Source organism: Octodon degus, unplaced genomic scaffold, assembly GCF_000260255.1.
Source record: "Octodon degus isolate 3935 unplaced genomic scaffold, OctDeg1.0 scaffold00049, whole genome shotgun sequence".
In the NCBI taxonomy this organism is placed as follows: Eukaryota; Metazoa; Chordata; class Mammalia; order Rodentia; family Octodontidae; genus Octodon; species Octodon degus.
This window is the reverse complement of record NW_004524625.1, coordinates 5,293,559-5,309,749: the sequence shown is the minus strand read 5'-3', so window position 1 is coordinate 5,309,749 and position 16,191 is coordinate 5,293,559. Positions and strand designations below refer to the sequence as shown.

Sequence of the window (16,191 nt, the reverse complement as noted above, 5' to 3'; positions counted from 1 at the left end):
CTGCTGCAGTACAGGCTCAAGTTGCACGGAGGCCGGCAACTCGACAACAGGCAACCACTGCTGTCGCTCGGCTGGGGGGATAGCTAGTGTGTCCTGATCCCAGCAGCTGGGGTGTTCTAGCAGACGTGAGAACCATTTCCACTGGGTGGCTGTCAGGGCATGAAGCATCAGAGGTCGCACAGCCACTGCTGGGTGTATGGCCCAAGACAAAACAAAAGAAAGAAAGAGACCAGCCACTGTCTTCTCACCTCCAACTCCCATCAAGGTCTTTCACTAGCAAGACTGTCCCAGATTCCAGTAAGCAAGAGAGCCTGAGAAATGTAGTTCCCTGTATATGAACAGAGTAGGGCAGTGCGGGGACTGATCGGGAGCAGACAGCCTCGCTCTGTGTCCTTCTAGACCTCTTATCCTGCATCCCCTTTGCTCAAGGCTGAATAAGAACCCAGCCATGTCAGAAAATGCCTGCACTCTCCTAACTTCTTCAATTAACAGCTGGTTAAAGGCTTTGTGCTCTTATCCAATTTCCTGGCTAGAATGGCAGACGCTCACAGCTCTCGTTTACTTTGGGAGAGGACCATGTACTCCGTAGCATGCTGTAGTCACCAAGGCTTTCTCCTTCGTGGAATTCCCATTTCTCTGGAGGACAGAGAGAACCCTTTTGTTTTGTTAGATCTTCCAGACATATGGCTGTGCTCATCTTAGGAGGGAGGCAGCCCCAGAGGCTGTCCGAGCCTGTCAGGCCTGATTTGTAAGACCAACTGTTAACCTGTACGTCACTCGCAGCCACACCTGGGCTGTGAAGGCCTTGTGCGGTGCCTGTTCCGCAGGGCTGGTAACTGCTTTGGGGGCCTTCAGCTCTTGCTTGAGCCTGCTGCACCTCCAGTCCCCTTCTCCTCCTCTGTACTGGAAGCCCTACTTCTGGTAGGCCAAGGGTGGTTGTGGGGAAAAACTTCAAGGACAGAGCAGAGAGCACAAAGGCCTGCAGGTTCATGCACTGAGAAAACCCCCTACAATGTGAGGAAGAGTCTCAGCTAGGATTGCTTGTTTTGTGTTTTAAAACATTTCAGGGGGTGAAGCATGCACTGGTGTTTAGATTGGGAAGAAAGCCATAACTGTGTGAAAGAAAATCCCTTTCAGATTTTATTCTGGCTGTAACTGGATTAAAGAAAGCACCAAGAGGATTACAGGAGGCTGCTGCAGCCAGCCAGGAGGGGCCTCTGTCCTCTGTGGTCTCTCTCTTCCAGAGCCTCTGTCTTCCGGGGCCTCTCTCTTCCAGGGCCCCTCTCTTCTGGGGCTTCTGTCTTCCAGCGCCTCTCTCTTCTAGGGCCCGTCTCTTCTGGGGCCCCCATCTTCTGGGGCCCCCCTATTCCGGGGTCCCTCTCTTTTGGGCCTCTCTCTTCCGAGCCTCTCTCTTCCGGGGCCATGTTTGCACAGCATCTGAAGTAGGGCTTGCTTGCCCTTGGTCCTCAGTCTAGCAAATCCAGCATGGAGCCATGCGTGTTACTGTACTTCTTATCTTTAGTGGCAGTGATAATTATTAAATATTAATCACAATATTAGGTAAGGTGGTTGGTTTAATTTGCTAGAACTCTGCAGACCCACCTTCTCAGAACAGAGAGACTTTGACCACTGTACAGAATCCAACAAGGAGTTGAATCCATCAGCCAGAGAAAACAGAGTTGCGGGGGAACTGGGGTGGGAGCTTGCATTCAGCCAGCGCGGTTCAGTCCTGCAGCTCTGATCTGCTCCTCTTAGGCTGTGTGCTTCATTCTCTCTCTGGGGAAGAGCTTTCCCTTAAAAAAATAGAAACTCAGAAACTCATCACACTGGAGGCAGAAAGTCTGAGTCTGATGGCTTAGTGGAGCGCTGCTTGCCTGAAGGGGCTGGAAAGGAGCGTGTGCAGGCTTCGCTCCCAGCTTCTGCAAGTCCTTGGCTCCTAACATCATGACTGCAGTCTCCCTGTCAGGTCTCCCTGTGTGCACACAGGCTACTGTATACAAATTTGCCCCTTTTTCTGTGGACATCAGGCACATTGTTTTAAGGCTCACTCTAATGACCTCATTTATCTTGAATATATTTGTAAATATCCTATCTCCAAATAAGACCCCTTGAGGACATGATGAGACCAGCATATCTACGTTGAAGGACACAATCCAGCCCACAGTACCCAAGTACCATAGTGCTTAAGTTTTAGAGTTTGTACTACTGGATATTATATTCTGTGTTGCTTCCTTTTTTCAAAAGCCTCAAGGTAGAATTCTAAGTGGTACATCTGTCATTGAACTTTGATCTCCTCAAGGGCAACAGAGGCCCTGAAGTATGACTAACACATCTTTGAGGATTACCAAGCCCTGAATTCCAGCTTTCCTGAATCCCACATGCCTGATCAGATCAACTGGGTGCAAATTACAGGGACTTCTAGTCACCAAGGGTTTGTTCTCTAATTCTATGTCCTCAGTGGGCTCCAGGGGTCTGTAGTGGATTAACTCACAGTCAGCATGGAATACCCACTTAAACCGAGTTGTGCGGTGCTGGGCCTGGAGGGCCCAGCTGACAATTCTTGCCAACAGCTTGAAAGGAGAACTAGAGGGGAAGATGGTGCATTGTTGATCCTCCCGGAGAAGCTGGTCACGCTGGTTTTCCTGATATGAATTCAGCTGTTCTCATCGCTGGAGGAACTGAGGGCCTCACTGTTGCTGAGGCTGGCTGTGGTTTACTCCAAGGGAGCTCTGGTTCTTACATTGAGCACTGCCTACTAACTCAGTGCAGATCCCTCAGCCTGCTGCCACAGTCCCTTCACCCATTGGCACAGACTTTCCAGCTTCCACAACTGGCCTGTAGGCCTTCCCAGTGCAGATCCAGGATACAGACTTGCATGAAACCTTGTCATGGGCTCCAAGCCTCCACCTGGGCTCATGCAGGGCTGATCCGTGGGCCCCAGGCCTCCACCTGGGCTCATGCAGGGCTCATCTGTGGGCTCCAGTGCTCCAGCTGGGCTCATGCAGGGCTCATCCATGGGCCCCAGGGCTTTAGCTGGGCTCATCTGTGGGCCCCAGGCCTTCATCCGGACTAATTCAGGGCTCATCCATGGGCCCCAGGCCTCCAGCTAGATTAATTCAAGGCTCACCCATGGGCCCCAGGGCTCCAGCTAGATTAATTCAAGGCTCACCCATGGGCCCCAGGGCTCCAGCTAGATTAATTCGGGGCTCACCCATGGGCCCCAGGCCTCCAGCTTGATTAATTCAGGGCTCACCCATGGGCCCCAGGGCTCCAGCAGGGCTCATGCAGGACTTATTCATGGGTTCCAGGCCTTCAGCTGGGCTCACGCAGGGCTCATTCATGGGTCCCAGGCCTCCAGCTGGACTCATGTGTGGGCCCCAGGCCTCCAGCCGGGCTCATGCAAGACTCATCCATGGGCCCCAGGCCTCCAGCTAGGCTCATGCAAGACTCATCCATGGGTCCCAGGCCTCCAGCTGGGCTCATGCAAGGCTCGCCCATGGGCCCCAGGCCTCCAGCTGGACTCATCTGTGGGCCCCAGGCCTCCAGCTGGGCTTATCCATGGGCCCCAGGCCTCCTGCTGAGCTCATCTGTGGGCCCCAGGCCTCCTGCTGAGCTCATCTGTGGGCCCCAGGCCTCCAGCTGGGCTCATGCAGGGCTTATCCATGGGTTCCAGGCCTCCAGCTGGATTTGTCCAGGACATCGCCTTGGGATCCAGGTCCTCAACTGAATTCTTTGGGGCTCTGGTGCATGCACAGGTCTCATGCACTGTTCTGCATTTGACTTTTTGGATTAATGTTATTAAATAATCCTATAAATTATGTGTCCTAAATTATAGATATTCCCTTGCAAACCCTGCCTACACCACAGTGGCAGGAAAGGGGGAGTTTCTACTCATGCCAGTTCCCCGGAAGCCCCAAGACACTGTCCCAGTTGCCCTTTGTGTGCCAGTATGAAAAAAGAGCGCTGAAGGGTCTTGCATTGGCAATGAAATCATCCACCTGGAAGTGATGCGGCTCTTACAGCGGTGGCTGCAGCTTGTCACATGGCCTCATCAGGGTGTGCAATCCCACTAGAAGAGAAAGAGGCAGAAATGTGGCAAAGAACACGGATCACAACCTAGGATGGAAACACTGAAAAGTGGCTTCCCAGGAGAGTGACAGGCTCTGCCTGAAAAAGTAGGGTGCTGCCCTGGCTATCTGGGGATCCCAGGCCAAAGAAAAACCACAAGGAAGAAGAAGGTGAGGTGCTGAAACACTGCGCCCTAGAGTCGTCGGTGAGAGTGCACAGCAGCGGGGCCATGCTGGCTGCTGAAGACAAGGGGAGAACCACATGGGCTTCAAGCCAGGAAGGGAAAGGCCTCACTACATCTGAGGAGTGGCGCCGGTGGTGTGATGCTCTGCAGGGAGGAAGCAGATGGCCGCCAGTTAGGTTATCCCGGAATCTGGCCATAGAACCCCCCAGCCTAGTGACTGTGTGTGGTGGTGCAGTTAGCTGTGTTGAGCACAGCAAAGTGGCCTCGTGGAAACGCTGGCCACAGAAAGACAGGGTCTGTCCCTAGACGGAGGACACAGTCTACCAAGGCCTGCAGTCTGAGAAGATGCTGGTGGTTAAAAACGAGCCTGTGTATTTTCTCCTGCACTTTCAAATTGCAGAATTTGTAATGGTGTTTTTGAAGATTGTAAAGGTGGGCAGTAGTGAGATAAAGGCAATTTTTGGAAAAACCGATGAAACTCTCTCCAGATACCAAGACTTTACCCGATTGTTTTTAGCACTTTCGGCTGTTGAGAACCAATGTTTCCCACGAGGCCATGCTGGTAGACAGAGTTTCCGCATGCCTGTAAACGCAGTCTTCTCCTGTGTGAGCTGGCATGTTTGTCACGCTGGGCAGTCACGTGCCAACGCACCCAGCCCGCTGCTCTCCTAGACCTCGCCGCCAGGCGTCTCTGCAGCAGCACCAGTCTGCAGGTGCTTCAGCTGCCCACAGTTCAGGTCTGGGCAGTGCATCTGTGGAGGATTCCTGAGCCACAGCTTGCCTCGGCTGACAGTGAGAAGCTCTTGCAGGTCACAAAAGGAACCACGGGAGGACACTGAATAGAAGCCTGGCCACAATCTGCAAATCAGAAAATGGCAGATGGGTTCTGCCCAGTTTTCCTGCACCAGCAAACAGACATGCCTCACTAGGGCTGGTCTGGAGCTGGCTGCCCCCTCCCCCAGATTGCAGGACCTGCAGAGTCCCTCTTCATGCCTTCATGAAAGAGGCCACCCAGTTAAAAATTCATAGGAATATTGCATAAAGCCATCTGCTGCCTTTATGTCCCCATGTGTACATTAAAAATGTGCAGCTGCCCAACATGGAGCATTCCATTACTGGCGGAGCTCAGGAGCTGTTCTTCACAGCTCAGGGCAGAGAGCAGGGCAGGGGAAGGTGATGAGGTGCGCCCGCAGGGATTCCCGCCCAGGGCTGGTAGCCAGGCAGTCCAGATTTTTCCACCCCACTGACACTCTCTGAAAGAAGTGCTGTTTTATCTGTGTGGTTGGGTCTCTGAGTGCGTTTTGTGTGGGTGTGCATGTGTGTGTGTCCTCTGCAATCTGAAAATTGGTCTTGGGGTCCACAAGCAGCAGCTGCAGCTGCCATAATTAAAATGAAATAACCTGCCTCTTTTTGTCCATAGGGACCAAAGCTTTAAAAAAAATCCATATTGTAAATGAACTCAAGAATGTGGTGAATCTTCTCTCACTGTTTACTTGCAACAAGTTTTATGGCTTCGCGTTTCTCTGGAGTCAGTAAGAGAGGAGCATTAACCTTCACCGAGTGAGCCTTTGTGCTGACCCAAGGCACCGTGCTGGGTCAGCCACACTGCCCAAGAGGGAGTTTCAGTCCAGTTTCCATGCTTCCCATTAGAGCCACTTCGGAACTGCATCAGCCTCAGATCGCTCAACCTGGTCTGATTCTGTTCAGAGAGCTGGGAGGATTGGCGTTATTAAGATGTTACCAACGACGTTGGCATGTATAATTGGCTTGGATTAGAAACCAAAGCTCTTAGCAAAGCAACAAGGTGAAGTATTTTGTGCTAATGATTTCCATGGTAATGAGATGGATTTCAGAGGATTGAATGTGTTCTTGAAGGTGTTGCGAAAGTCACTCCTTGAGCCAGGCTGGGAGGAGAAAACCCCAGAGCTGCAGGTTGTGGTTTGTAGGGATCCCGCGGCAGTCAGTGAGGAACAAGACGAACATGCCCTGGGAATTGGGAGGTGGTGATCACTCTTCCAGGAGCTCCTGGCCTGCTGGAAAGGCCAACATGGGCACATGTCGTGAGCAGACACTGGTCAGAAGGGCAGTTCAAGGGCATAGCAGCTGTCTATGGGCTTAGCCTTCTCTCCTCCCAAAATTCATTTCTTCAGTTGGTAACTTGGTGAGCAGCAGGGCCAGCTCACTGAAAATGAACGTCCAGAGTGTCACACATCAAGCAACAGGAGGAGGCCTCACACTGCCCGCACCATGCATGGGCGTGGGGTCCGGCGCTTACTCTCTCTGCTCCATTATTTTTCTCCCATTTGCTAGTAAGCAGACAGAAGAAGCTGGGTCATTTGTCCCAAGCTGCACAGGCTGAGAGGAGACCAAGGCCTGCTCAGTTTTCTCCTGTCCCACACTGGCTTCCTCTCTGAAAATAGGCACCCTTGATTGCCTGGTATACAGCATGACTGTGTCGTGTTCTGTGTTTAGAATGAGAACATCTGTTTTCTACTCAAGAAAAAAGAAAAAAGGGAATCCCAAGGCTGTAGTGGTCAGCATCTGATGAGCGTACCACCTCCAGCTGCGCACAAAGCCCCCCTCCGGTGCAGGTGCATGGTGAGCGCGGGCCCTCCCTGAGCGTCAAGCTCTGCCTCCGGCCGAAGGGCTATGGTCTGGCGGAGAAGTGTGGGCTTCCTTCCTGGCATCCTGCGTGACCTCGCAGGTTCCTGTGGGACTAAAAGCTGTTCTGGGTGTCCCAGTCCCCTGCTCCTGTCTTAGCCAGGAAGGGAACTGAGACGGTGAGCTCTCCCCAGCAAGGAACATGGTTTCCTGAGCTAGTGTACTGCAAGGAGCTGTGGGCAGCGTTGTTTGGGACCCAGCTGCAGGAGTGCCCTAGCATCTCCGTGAGTGGTCTCTTTGGGAGAAGCCAAGGAAAGCCAACTCTGAGTGCTGACTCCACCCAGGCTCCCCCAAGGGCAGCTCTGGAGCTAAGCGTGTGGCACATGCCCTAAAGCAAGTAGGAGTAGGAGGTGCCCGCACACAGAGGGCAGGTATGACCGGGACAGGCATTGTGTGCGTGGCCACAGCATGATTTAGGATTCACTGAAGAGGAAGAGCGGGGTGGCGACCTTGTTTCCGTTGCTTCCTCGCTGCGGGGTGAAGGGCAAGCAGCTTGGCACTCCCAAAGCTGCCTTTCCTGATCTGCAAGTCTCACAGTGCAATCGGATCAGAACCCTTGCTGGCCCCTTCAGGGCCTGTTGCACCATCTCAGATCCAGAACTTCCTGCTCTGGGGCACCCCTCCCAGTCCCTGCTACTGCCAGCCCTGCCAGTGTGGGCTTTCTTAGCAGGTCTCCAGTTAGGCCGCATCCCTGTTCAGCAGCTCTCAGTGGCTACCTGTTCCTAACCAATGGCCACTGTCCAAGCTGGTGATCTGGACCTGCCTGGTGAAGCTCTCCTCTGATGTCCCCTACTCCCCTGTGTGTGGCCCACATACTGGTGAAGGAGAGCCAACCTGCCCTTTGTCACACCCTCTTCTCCGTGCTCTTGTGCCCTCTCTTGGGCAGTGTCCACACCAAGTGTCACCTGTGGAGCGAAGCCACGCATAACCAACACGTTATGCAGTTAAGTCCCCTTTGGGTTTTCAGCCCAGCATTGTCTCTGTCCACTCTCCTGGACTAGACTCTGTCAGAAATGGCCAACCCTTCTAGTTTGTAGTCACCACACATTGCTTGCTTTGCCAGTTTTCTGAAGAGCGGTTTTGTTGCTGAGTCCCCAGTGTATCCTGCGCCTCACGATCAATATATGAGTGAAAAAGTGAGCGCATGAATGAATGGGTGCTGCATCCCTTCCTCAGTGCCAGGTTCTCATGGGGACCAGCACTGGACATAAATACTGCAAAACTCTGTCAGCAACCCATGTATTTGGGCCCTACTACCAGCTGTCTTAGTGCTTACTGGAGGCACTCTGAAGCAGGAGGAGTGTGGGTGGGAGCTAACATGGAGAGCGTCAGGAGAGGGGTGGAGGCCAAGGGCCAAGACGGAGGGGAGGAGGGTGGAAGCTAAGGTTCTGCAGCTGCTTCCCACAGAGCGGGCTGAGGTATGGGTGACAGGCCCACACAGAAGCCTTCCGTTGGGACGCTGGGGTGTTAAGAGGGATTTCATGACTGGCTGAACCCCCCGAGCATCAAAGGCAAACCAGTGGATCTGAGTGGGACCCCAGCAAGCCGGGGGCAAAGCTGACAGATTAGGTCCTAGTCACAGGGGAGGCGCTGCCCCTTGGTCTGGGCCTACAGCAGAGCAGGATAGTTTCTAGTTCTCCTTCAGTTTTGGGGAATGAACTTCGAGTGAACATGGCATAGTAAGAGAAATTAAAAGTACAGCAGCCATTATTGTTCATTTGAGATGCTATGATAGTAATTATAATCTCAATACATGGTATTTATCTCGAACACAGTACAATTTATAAGGACGTTTCTGGGTTTACTTACAGCCTTTGCTCCAGAGCTGTCCCTGCCCATTGTCTCAATCTGGGATTGAACTCAGGGCTTTGAGCTTGCCAGGCAAGCTCTCATTCTACTGAGCTATCTCCCTGGCACCATCATCTCTTTGCCTCCAAGGGTGTTGGCGAGCCCAAGCCCTGCCTAGAGGGCAGAGGACGGAGGGAGGACACTGGAGGGAATTGCCTGCCTAATAGTCTTTCCCTGTCTCATTGTTTTGATTTTTAAAGCAAATACAAAAATAGAAAACAAACAAACAAACGTTAGAAACAATACAGAATTTCACCAAAGGATAGGATTTCAACCATGGCTGTGGTTGTATTGTGTATAGCTATCTTCTTAGTTGTTAACATTACCAGAGACAAGCCTGTGAGATTGGTCAAAACATAGAAAATTAAAAAGGAGAGAGAAACAAAATTCAAACATTGGTGGCTCCTTTCTGTAGGGCAGCAAAAGTCAGCAGTGCAATGATCCAAGCTATCCTGTGTATATACATATATATTTTTCCCTTTTTTCTTTCCTCCTTTTCATTCCCTATTTAGAATGAGGATTTACAGTAAAGAAACACATGAAATGCATTTGAAGCTAGCAAAATTTCACACCTAGAAAAAAAAATTTTAATGGGAATTACCAGTAATCCCTTACCTGATAGTGACAGTAATCAGACAATAATGGCTTCTTAGCTAAGTGTGTAGGTATATTTGCCAAATGCATACTCAGGGAGCTTCTCAGGTAATAAATTAAACACACACACACACAGAACCTCAGATTACTAAAGAATCCTTCCTGCCCACTCCGTAGCTTGTGGTCTATTGTACAAGAGGGCGTACTGCATATCAGTGGGTGTGTGGCACCAGGAAAGTGCGTGGGCTTTGGTCTTTGAGGGCCTGGGCTGCAATCCCAGCTCCTCCTCTTGAAATGAGTGACTGGAGGCACATCACTTAAAACCTTTGTACCTTTCAGAACCCTCCTTTTGAGTGTGAGAGACCCTGCTGCCACATGTATTTGACAAACCATTTCAGTGGAAAGGCATCTCCTTGCCTATTGGTGATATTGCCATGAGTTAGATCCGTAGTTGTAGGGACAGAAAGGACCCAGTATGCTGTGCAGTTCAGTTTTCCTCCTTCAGATGAGGACCTGAGCTCAAGACAGGAAGTGATTTGCCAAAGGCTGCAGTAGGCAGGAGGAACAGGACAGACTCGGCGGTGTGAGGAGGCCTGCCCAGGTGACTGCAGTCCTGTACATCGCAGGGCAGCCTGGCGCCCGTCATGGATCCACACCCAAGAGAGTGAAGTAGCTCTCAGCCCGTGGCCATGCCCCCTCCACCCTCATCACAGCACACAGCCAGCCTCTCCACACAGTGCTCCGTCTCTGCCTTCCCCAACCCATGCTGCATACCTGCTTGCAGGGCTTTGGTCTGCAGCCCCTGCCCTTGAAAGAACATGCAGGCATGCGATGACTGTGAGCCACGAGTTAGTCCCATTGCCCAGGAGATGCGGATGGGAGGAAGGCACCCCTGAGCCCCTGGAGGCTGCAGAGAGTGTTGTGTGGGGCTTTAGGCCCTTATCAGCTTCCCTTCATCACTGTGGGGCAAGAGCAGCTCTGTGCTCCACTGACATTCCTAGAGGGAAGTCTACAGGAAGGTTGGGCAGTCTTACCACCCGGTTCAGGCCAGTCTTTGTTCTCTTCTCCAACAGAAAGGATTCCTCCTTGTCCGCCAGCATCCGATGGCATGGGGACAGGGCTGCAGGGCCCGAGGATGCTGCAGACTCTTCAGATCATGCTGACATGGAGCCAGGTCAGTCCCTCCTCTGCTTGGTTTTCAGTCCTCCGTTGCAAACCTGTCCTGGTGAGAGATGCATCCTAGGATCTGAAAGCATGCGGTGTTTGGTTGGGGGCTTCTGGTGTATGAAGGGGCAGTCGGGCAGGAACAGCAGTGGACTCCTCAGGGCCCAGATGCAGAGGACTGTTGGGGGCAGAGGACACTGAGCTGGCAGCCACTGTAGTAGGAGGGCAGGGTGAGCAGAGGTCCTCTGCCCATCAGGGGAATGCTGACAGTAGTGAAGCAGAACTCAGTCCAGGACTGCAGTGCTGGTCATCAGGGCCACTGTCAGGTCCACAAAATCAGAATGAAGGACCTGGAGCTGGTGCTGAGGAAGCGGCGAGAGAAGTGAGGAGAGGCTTAGGGAGGCATGTGGCCCTGAGGCCAGTGGTTCTCTGGAAGCTTTTCTTCATATTTGTGCAGAACAACAAAAATCACAGCAGTAGGAAATTCCTGGATCATTTTGGGGGCAATGGAACAGTGTTTCAGGCTAGACAGAATGGTTCCCAGAGGCAGTAGTGGGGAGGGTGAGGAAGCACAGGAAGGATGGAGACAGGGCACCCTGAGTTGGAGACCTACTACGCGCTTGCTTGTTCCAAGGCCTCAGAGCAATCTTGTTAGGGAAAGTGTGCGTCTTGTGAGGAGTCACTGTGCTGCAGTAATACATTTACTCGAGAATCACAGTGGCTTCACTCAGCTGGGTGTATTTCCTGTCCGTGCTGTACATGCAACCCGACAGGTGAGGAGCTCCGCTCTGCCTAGGGCCTCAGGGACCAGGCTGTGATATCAACATACCACCTGGAGTTCATGGCCACCCTGTTCTCTGCAGCAGAGGGAGAGATAGCTGGATGTTGTTGGCCATTAAATGCTTCAGTCCAGGTGTCGTACATAGTCCACTGGTCGGAGAGATTCCTGCAGACTTTGTCCTATTTTAGAGTTCTGGGGACTGTGAGAAAGACATGCATATTATTTGATGAGCCCTCCCTGTCTTTGCCAGGGTAGATATTGTCATTTCCATTTTACACTCAGTAACTAAGGTTTGGATACTTTAATGCTCTTGTCCAAGGTCTCACAACTAAAAGCTGCTGAGGCCTGGTTCCTACATCACCTCTTCCTCCATCATTCATCTGTTCACCAAAGGCATAATGAATAGTCACCATAGGCCAGCAAAAAACAATAGCAGAGGTGCCTCTCTGTCTGCCTGAAGAATGTGCCGCTGCTTGCTGCGACAGATGGATGCTCCCCGTGGGGATAGATGGGGCTCTATTCTATGTTGTTCCTCCCTAGATCCTTTAAGACCTTTAGCTTTTCACAGAAAGAGACAGGTAAAACAGTCATGTTTGCTGAGGCACTGGGCCAACGACCCGATTGATAAAATCCACTTAACTCCTGCAGCCCCATGGGGCAGGTATAAGAGAAGAAAGTGGCGTGTGGCTCAGCCAGGTAAGGGAGCGCTGATGATCCCCCTTCACTCCCACTCCACTGAAGCCCAGGAAATGTGGTCTCTTCTTGTCTGGCATGGGCTTTCCCTCCCTGGTTCCCCAGTGTCCTGTGTGTGTGTCACAACTTAGGGACCCAGCCCTCAGATCTACCAGAGGGACCCCTACGAGCCCAGAGAGCAGTTCCATCATCCCCATGCTGCTGCTGCCCAGAGCTGGGCTTGCTAACCTTGTCCATGTCAAGGGAGGAAGGGGAATGTTTTGCACAGCATTAGATAGAAGGAGTCAAGCCTGAAAGGGTGCCGCTGATTCTCAGCCTTAGCAGGAGCAGATTCTTCTTTGAAGAAAATCTGGGGAATGTTGGAAGGACGTGCATGTGTGATGTCTTTGTCTCTCCAGTCTCATCGCCTGCTGTTCTGCCCCTTGTCTTCTGTGCTGCGTTGGTACCCATCCATCTCTTCTCACCCCTCCTCAGCACTACAGCCAGCACCTCAGCCTTGCATTATGGCGGTAGCTCTGCTGCTCCTTCTGCTCCACCATCTAGCAAGGATGCATCTGTGGAAGCATCTCCCAGGTCGTGTTCCCACCTCAGGGCCTCTCACACCTGCAGCACTCACAGGACCCTCCCTCCCATGGCACCCCACGAGCTCTGGCCTCTTTCCTGTTCTGCGAGCCTCCTGCTTCATGGTGCAAAGCATGGACCATTTCCAGTCTTAGGGAAAGACTCTTCCAGCTGAGGAACAGCAGCAAAGAGACTAGAAATCACTGTCCAAGTGCACAGAGCACAGCTGGGCCAAAGGACCAGGGCAGTGGCGGTCAGTGAGGGCCGGGCCTTCCTGCACCCCTGTGAGCGATCGCTGCTCCTTGCCCAGGCCTCCCTGAGACTGCAGTCTGAGGTTTTGTACACAACATTTATCTACATGGTACATTTCTAGGTAGGTTTATCTCTTCCTCACTGCTACCATTGATCATACTCTCCATGAGATCAGGGTCTTACTTTGCACTATTCCGAGCTCCCTCAAGTACTCCGTGAGCACAGGTGGAGTGAGTGAGTGAGTGAACTAATAACTGAATACTGGATCTCAGTGTTATTTTGTCAGTGCTGTGTGCTCTTCCTGGGATATCCCTCAAGTCCTTTTCCCAACTACATCCTTTTCCTGCCTGGGAGGCAGAAGGCACTGCGGTGCCTTAAATGCAGGCATTATCATCTCATCTGGGGCAGGAACAGTGCTTCCTCTTTGAGCCTCCCTCTCCCACAGCACAGTGAGGACCCAGGTGTGCTCTGCTGGCCTGAGCTGTGCCCACTGGAGCCCCACTGGAATTGCAGCACAGGTCCCCCTACCTGCCCCCTGCATGGCCCTTTCACCCACACTCAGGCTGCAGGAGTCCTCACTGCCACTCTGCCACCTCCTGCTCACCGCCTGCCTTGGAGACCAGGACGAGGAGGCAAATGGGTCACTAATGAGATTCAGAGAGAAAACCAAGTCAGGAGGTGCTGCAGACACCACGGAGGAGGGAGATGTGATGGAAAAATGTGTCTCCGGGTGGGAAGGGCGCAGCGGGTGCAAACAGCCTGAGCTAGCCTTGCACAGAGGCAGCCCTGACACCCAGCTCAGGCTGCCCTGGAGGCTTCATGTTACAATCTTTAATTTGGGTTTGGACTTACAGACTCATTCATGCATCCATGCCTCTCCAACCCCTTGCCAAAGAGCAGTTGACTGGCTTAAGGATTCAAAGTTACCTAGCTAATGAAGACCAAAACTGTTTAATGCAAATATTAAGGTAGAAAGTAAGAAAAACAAAAAGCAAGGTGGGAAAAGAAAAAGATGATCAGGCCACTCAGGGAAGGGGTTCGTGGGAAAGAAATTTGCAAACCATTGCCTTAGGATGGGACAGGCACTGTGACAAGCTTATGGGGTCCATAGGCCTTTGGTGTTGGAAAAGCTTTGGTCAGATAATAGTAACAGTGACCAGTGTTTCAGACATTTATAGATCTACTGTCCACCCATTTGGTTGTAGACATTGACTGTTCATTGCCAAGGGCCCCGCAGGGAATTTTCCTCAGGATCTCATTAAATACTGTCAGCACTCTGTGAGGCAGTCCCCTGAATCCCTGAGGCTACTAGGCAGAGACACTGAGTTCTCTCCTTAACAGGTAATGGTAGAACATGTGGGAATCCTCATGGAAGCATGAGGTTGGATCCTTCTTCATACTATATAGAGAACAACTCAAAATGGACTGTCTATCCAAACCCAAGGGTTATAATTATAAACTCTTAGGAAAAACAAAAGTACATGTAAACATTCATGACCCTGAATTAGCCAAAGGTTTGGCATATGTAGAAAGGAAGAGGGAGAATAAAATAGATAAATCAGACTTCTTCAGAATTAAAAAGTTTTGTGCTTCAAAGAACATCAAAAAAGTGAAAAGACAGCCACAAAATGGAGAAAATATTTGCAAATCAGATATCTGCTCAGGCACGTGTATCCAGAATATATAAAGAACAAGTTCAGCAACAGGACAAATAGCATAATTTAAAATTGGGCAAAGAATTTGAATAGACAGTTCTCTGAAAAATACAGAATGGCCAAAGACACACTTTTTTTAAATGTTCAACATCTTTAGACAAAGGGAAAATACAAAGTAGAAAGTGAGTTATTTGTGGGGCCCAGCTTTTCTGCTATGAAAGCCCCTTGATACAAACCCCCAAGGCTGGAGAAAGGGTCACCCCAAAGGAGCCAGGGTACAGGGCTTTGCTGATCCCTTGTGAGTCAGGGGATTGATCTGCCTGTGGACCCACTGAGCCATTGGTCCAGTTTTCAGGGGGAAGTGAAGAGATAGTGACCAGGAAACATTAGGTTTAGACAGAAGTGTTCAGCCAGGGGTAGGCTGCCCAGAGGCCTTTTTCCTAATAAATGGTAGAAATTGCAGAAAAGTACCTTTGTTTGCCCCATGCCCTTTCCCAGAGCCTGTCCAGAGCAGCAGTTCTCTGGCTGTAGGACCCTGTTGTACTCTGATAATATTGAAGAACCGAAAGGGCTTTTGTTTATATGGGTTGTTTCTGTATTGAGTTTGTCACAGTTATTATCAGTGAAAACAGTGTTAAAACTGTAATTTGCAACTTATCTAACACAAAATAGTAAAGTCTTTACATTAATATTAATACATTTCTATGAAAATTGATTTCTCTGAAAAAGCACAAATGGAGTGGATGCCACTTTCTTTGCCCCTGGCTACCAGAAGATGTGTCTGCATCTGGGCTATCTGGAAACCTCCCTGAACACTCTAAGGGAATAAGAAGGGCAGCAGTACTTGATGCATGGTATTAAAACAAATAGTTTTGGCTGCACTGAAAGGGTCTTGGGGACCCACAGGGATCCCTGTACCACACTTTGAAAACTGTTGGTACAGTGGCGAGATCCTGACTACAGACTTCCCCAGGAGCAGGGAGGGAGTCCTTGTGAATCCAGTGGAGAGGGAGTGAAGCAGGAGCAGTTTCAGTGGGGAAGTAGCAAGAATTCTTCTGGAATTAAGCTTGACTGCCCTAGGGAGACCCTGGCCTTAGTGCCTGATATCTCCCACCCCATCCCAGGCCATTTAGGGATCAGTTAGCAAAACCTTCCTCTTGCTTTAAGAGGCAGTGGGAAAGGCTTCAGTACCATGTTCAAGCTTGAATGGGAAAGTCTTCTTGCCACGAGTACGGGGCAGTGAGAAAGCCTTCTGTGCTAAGCTTTAAGGGGAGTGGAAAAGCCTTCAGTACTATGTTCAAGTGTGAGTGGGAAAGCCTTCCGTGTCATACCTTCAGGGGAAGTGGGAAAGCCTTTAGTACCATGTTCAAGTGAGTGGGAAAGCCTTCCGTGTCACACCTTCAGTGGGAGTGGGAAAATGTTTGGTGCCACACCCTCAGGGGGAGTGGGAAAGCCTTCAGTGCCATACCTTCAGGGGGAGTGGGAAAGCCTTCAGTACCACACCTTCAGAGGAGTGGGAAAGCCTTCAGTACCATGTTCAAGTGTGAGTGGGAAAGCCTTCTGTGTCACACCTTCGGGGGGGGATCCTTTGGTGCCACGCCTTCAGGGGGAGTGGGAAAACCTTCAGTGCCACGCCTTCAGTGCAAGTGGGAAAGCCTTCTGTGCCACACCTTCAGGGGAGTGGGAAAGCCTTCTGTACCATGCCTTCAGGGGGAGTGGGAAAGCCTTCA

General features: G+C 51.2%; 1 protein-coding gene across 6 annotated transcripts in view; it reads left to right on the top strand.

Annotated features, from left to right (window-relative positions):
* The window catches only part of Tenm4 (teneurin transmembrane protein 4), a 707,062-nt gene that overhangs the window by 206,996 nt on the left and 483,875 nt on the right, over nucleotides 1-16,191 (top strand). For all 6 annotated transcript variants that reach the window (XM_023716613.1, XM_023716612.1, XM_023716611.1 and 3 more), the window contains exon 3: nucleotides 10,429-10,529. The gene's annotated coding sequence lies outside the window, so the exon portion shown is untranslated. The remainder of the gene's footprint in view (nucleotides 1-10,428; nucleotides 10,530-16,191) is intronic.